We start from the raw sequence: 6000 nt of genomic DNA, 5'->3' as shown, positions 1-6000 counted from the left end.
CTGTCTCACGTATAGGGTCACCATTACCATCTTTCTAAATTTCATATATATGCATTATTATACTGTATTGGTGGTTTTCCTTCTGGCTTACTTCACTTTGTATAATAGGGTCCAGTTTCAGCCACCTCATTAGAACTGATTCAAATGCATTCTTTTTAATGGTTGAGTAATACTCCATTGTGTATATGTACCACAGCTTTCTTATCCATTCATCTGCTGATGGACATCTAGGTTGCTTCCATGTCCTGGCTATTGTAAACAGTGCTGCGATGAACATTGGGGTGCACATGTCTCTTTCAATTCTGGTTTCTTCGGTGTGTATGCCCAGCAGTGGGATTGCTGTGTCATATGGCAGTTCTATTTCCAGGTTTTAAGGAATCTCCACACTGTTCTCCATAGTGGCTGTACTAGTCTGCATTCCCAACAACAGTGTCAGAGTGTTCCCTTTTCTCCACACTCTCACCAGCATTTATTGTTTGTAGACTTTTTGATAGCAGCCATTCTGACCAGCATGAGATGGTACCTCATTGTGGCTTTGATTTGCATTTCTCTGTTAATGAATGATGTTGAGCATCTTTTCATGTGTTTGTTAGCCACCTATGTGTTTTCTTTGGAGAAATGTCTGCAAAACACTCTGTGACATAAATCAAAGCAGGATCCTCTATGACCCACTGCCAAGAGTAATGGAAATAAAAGCAAAAATAAACAAATGGGACCTAATTAAACTTAAGAGCTTTTGCACAATAAAGGAAACTATAAGCAAGGTGAAAAGACAGCCTTCAGAATGGAAGAAAGTAATAGCAAACGAAGCAACTGACACAGAATTAATCTCAAAAATATACAAGCAGCTCATGCAGCCCAATACCAGAAAAATAAAAGACCCAATCAAAAAATGGGCCAAAGAGCTAAGCAGACATTTCTCCAAAGTAGACATAGTGTATTTTCTTTAACATAAATTGTGTTGTGTTCAAAACAGAAAATGTGTATAATCAACAATAGTAAAAAGTTACCCACTGCCTACCACCCAGACATAAATGTTTATGGAATATCCTTACAAGTGTTTGTTGCTTATCTCCCACTTAATTTTTATGTACAAGTATGTATATACAAGTGTTGAGAAAGTTGTAATATTGTACACACTGCTTTATTAAATGCTGTTTAATGTAAATTTCTGGGCTGTTGCATTTCATTACTTTTTCTTATATTAACTTTGGAGTAGAATGCTAACATAACAGCTGTTCTGTAACTTATTTATCCAACCTCTTTGTGTAAAGACCTGTGGCAAAATGCCTCTCCCAAAGATGTCCACATTCTAATCCCTGGAATCTGCAAATATGTTGCAGTATATGGAAAGGGGGACTTTACTGGTGTAAATAAGGTTGTGCTTAGTTGCTCAGTATGTCTGACTTTTTGTGACCCCTTGGACTGTAGCCCGCCAGGCTCCTCTGTCCATGGGATTCTCCAGGCAAGAATACTGGAGTAGGTTGACATTGCCATCTCCAGAGGCTCTTCCAGACCCAAGGATCAAACCCAGGTCTCCTGCACTGCAGGCAGATTGTTTACCATCTAAGCCATCAGGGAGGCCCGTAAATAAGATTACAGACTTCAATTTGGGGAGACTGCCTGTGTTATTTGAGTGGACTCAATCTAACAGCATGAGCCCTTAGAAGCAGAGGATTTTGTCCAGTTGGAGGCAAAAAGATGGAAGAGATAGGGAAGTCGGAGAGGTTCAAAGCCTGAGAAGAAACGGGCTCTGCTGCTTTGAAGATGGAGAGGACAACGTGACGAGTGATACAGACAGTCTTAGGGGACTGAGGGAGACTCCTGGCTGAAAAGTGGAAACCTCATTCTTCTGGTCACGTAGATGTGAACTTGGCCAATAACACTGAATCACAGACAGATGAATTTTCTTGTCTACATTGTTAACTATTATAATTCCAGGACCTAAAATGTACATCTCATTTACTAAATCAGTGAATGATTTATATTTCTGCATGTGTAGATTGTTCTTTAATGTCACTTGTACAGGTTTTTTTTTTTTTTTTTCTTCTCTTTTTTTGGTCTCATGTGACAATTCCATTTTTCTTGATTTGAAGGAGCCAGAAGTTCTGTATTAAAGATGTAGTATTGTTAGGATGAGAAATTTAGAAGAAGAATCTATCTTGTAGGAGAAAAAAAATGCACCAAAGTTAGTTACTAGAAATAAAAAATAATAATAATAATTTGTTAAAATCAGGAAACTAATTGTTCAGCTAACCTCAAGTAAAAGAAACAAAATAGGGAGAAGAAACGTGCATAACTGTGGACATTGCACTTTTACTCTGATACAGGAGAAAAGAAAAGAGAAAGTAGGACTCTGAGTATATGGAGTCAAGGTTTATTTAAGACTGAATGTCACTGGCTGGTTACAGGGAGGAATGTAGAATGAGTCTATCTAATAAAGGCAGTCATGAGAGGAGAAATGTGCATTATTTATAAAAATCTTAAATTGAGTCCAAATGCTAAGGAGCTTCTGGGATACTGTAGAGCTCTGTTTTCTACTATGGTTTAGCTCTGATATTTGCCTATGAGTCAAGAAATTCAATGGCACCCCACTCCAGTACTCTTGCCTAGAAAATCCCATGGATGGAGGAGCCTGGTAGGCTGCAGTCCATGGGGTTGCCAAGAGTCAGGCACGACAGAGTGACTTCACTTTCATATTCACTTTCATGCACTGGAGAAGCAAATGGCAACCCACTCCGGTGTTCTTGCCTGGAGAATCCCAGGGATGAGGGAGCCTGGTGGGCTGCTGTCTATGGGCTCGCACAGAGTCCGACACGACTGAAGTGGTTTAGCAGCAGCAAGGAATTCAACTTCCAGGCTGTCTTGCTTCTCTTCCCATCAGCTTGCTCTCTGAAAATGTCACTGATCCTACATAGTAGAAGCCCACCCCTGGGACCAGTGGGCTTGGGACTTGAACATATGTAGCAACTGCTTCTCATTTGCTCTCTGCCCACGGGGTGGAGCCCACACAGAGCTGCACTGGGGGGCAATCACTTGGAGATAACACAACAATAATTCTTATCATCCTTGAAATTCTAAAATTAAAGGACTATTTCTGACTTGACTTTTACAGTACACCTGGTAATCAATAAAATACTTCAATTAATAAAACTGGTTATTTGTTTATCCCCAAAACCTTTTCCCTCATATTTTCAAGGTTATTGATCTTCCTCATTTTCCCATTCTATTTTTTGTCTCTTTTACAATTTCTGTTATTTACTATTGTGTTTTATTAATGGATACCCTACACCTGTCATTCTTTTTGTTTTTTCTCTGAGTTAATTTCTCTACATTGGCTTCTTTCCTCTGAGTTACAGGGAAAAAACTCTGATCTTTTTCATGTATTTCTCTATTTTTTTCAATATTCTTTCTGCTGTTGACTGAACCTGGTGTGGTTTTACAAATTGCAGTCATTACTTTTCAAATGTTGTACTATTTCCCTTACATGGCTACTTCTTCAAATATCTTGGATTCATTATAACCAAAAATATTTTTGAGAATATGAACCAAAATTTTGGAAAGACTTTCTGAATTAGTTCCACTTCACAAGAGAATATATGCTTCCTGAATGTGGTTCTGAAACTCCCCTCTGCAGTACCTGTCTTTAAGAATGATACATTTACCTGGTTCATCTTCACAGAGGGTAAAGACAGGTAGACAGCTCCCTAAGAGACTGTGCAGATTTTGATCAGACAAAAGCAAAGGCTCAGTCATCTGCTGCAATTCCCAGAACTACTGATAAAATATGCAACCACCCTCTCCCCATCACCTGCTCTTTCAGCTTTTTCTCTCCAGGGAGCACAATATTTATATTTTTCCAAATCTCTGCCTCTTACACCCAGGTACGTGACTCTGGGAAGCTAAGATTTCAGAAGTTTCCTTCCATCTAGTTCCATCTCAACTGTATCCACAAAATATTCTTTGTTATTCAGTTATGTCATTGTTGCCTTTTTCACAAGATGCACACTTTTCTTTATTTTTCCCTTATTTTTCTAATGATATTGTCAATCATAATTTAGCAAGATTTGAGGCAAGGGAGGAATAGGTGACATCCACACATGTCATCAATTCACTTTGAAACTAATATCTCCAATTAAACAAAATTTTAGACTTAGATTAATCAGAAATATCTCCCCCTTTTAATGTATGCATGCATTTCAAAGCACTTTGATTTTCTTTTCTTAAATGCTTTCACTCTTGACTGAAACAACTTGGAGGGATACACTATACTGTCCACAGTGCTCAAGAATCTTCTCATCTGGAGTCCATGGAGCACAAGGAATTCTATAAGCTTCATCTTTATAAATGCTCCCTTACATACTATGTACTATATTCTATGTATGTTTTTATATGAAGATGTGTTGGAAGTTGTTTCTAAAGCATTCAGCAAATTTCTGAAAAGGTCCATAACTTAACAATCTAGTGACCACTTTTAGCATATTGCTAATTTATATTTGTTGAAATGGCTGAGTCATAAAATAAACATTTAAATCCTCACCATGAGTATGTCCTTCTCTAATCGCTTTTGTCTGTTGACAGTAACAGGGCCCTTTACCCCTAACTAGGCAGAATTATATGTCCATCTTTCAGCGGTCAGAGTGAGGAAGATTTCTATATCTCAATGGTCTTTTGGCTGTTAAACCTGAGTAGTAAAATGAAGAGGCTGCTCCCTGGGTAATCTTTTACTTCCCTGCTGCTTGTGAGGATCGTTTGTAGCACAATAGTTACAGTCAGTTAAGCTTCCCACTGCATGTGGGGTTTCTGATCAAAGTACAGGAAGCTTTTTCTTTTAAAAAATTGATTTTTCAATTATTAAAATATATCTCATAAAGTGCAGTGCATCACACAAATTCCTATCATTTCTCTTAAAATTTTAATATTAGCAGAGCAAAGCTGCTTTTGTAACATTTTCTAAAAGAGTTATTTCAATATTTGTACACAGTGAGTATGCTAATGAAGTATATACAATTTCTAAAAGTATTTGTGAAAATATTTGTACAAACTGAATATATAGATCACCATAAGATTTGTTGGAAAGAGGTTCTGCAGCATTTAGCAGATTCTCAAAAGGATCCTTGTCACGAAAGAGTTTAATTAACACTGTATGTTATTGATACACTTTCAGAATATTGTTCATTTATATTTGTATAAATGACTGAACAGTGCAATAATTTTAAATTCTTTTTTATGCTTTCTTCTGGTTTATATGCCTCAATCAAATCATTTAGAATAAAAACATAGATAATCCTAACTCATCTACTTATTATAGCCAATACATTTCAGGATTTAATTTGTCCATTTTTGAAGTTGAGCAGGCCAATATTTAAACAAGTATTCAAATCTTAAAATTTCTTTTGTTTAATATTATATTTATGGTTGTCACATAACAAACTTACACTGCAGTAACTAATTTTAGTGAGAAATAATGACACATTGCTCTTTTACCACCAAAGTTGGATTTAAGTTTTTCAGTATTTAATTAAAATACAATACTTCATTATATTTCTTTTTTAGTATTGGTAATTTATAAGTGACCATGGCCTTTTTTCTCTCATCATTTCTAGAAACAGTTAACACTGACTTGGAAAGATGTGGACACTCTCTGAGAGGCTGATGTTAGAAATTAGGTTTCAGCAGCTCCAAAAATCCATCCAGCCATAGTATTTTTAAAGATGATTCATTCCAGTGATTCCATTTATTTAACATTTAACATGATTTCAAAAACATCACTTCATCACTTGAGAGCAGAAATAATGTTATTAGACGTGTACTTGTTTGTGTATGTTTAGAAGGGAAAAGCTAAACAGTTTCTCTACCTAAAACAAAAGTCTGCTATTTCCAGGGCGACAGACAATAGCTGTTTAACAGTGCTCGGTTTTGAATTGAACTGCTCTGAATTTTTAAAAGATAAGGGGAAATAATATGTCTAGCTCACTGAAAAGAGAAATTCGCATAAGT

This window comes from Oryx dammah, unplaced genomic scaffold, assembly GCF_014754425.2.
Source record: "Oryx dammah isolate SB20612 unplaced genomic scaffold, SCBI_Odam_1.1 HiC_scaffold_24, whole genome shotgun sequence".
Classification (NCBI taxonomy): Eukaryota; Metazoa; Chordata; class Mammalia; order Artiodactyla; family Bovidae; genus Oryx; species Oryx dammah.
The sequence above is the reverse complement of the archived record's forward strand: the minus strand, read 5'-3'. Positions refer to the sequence as shown.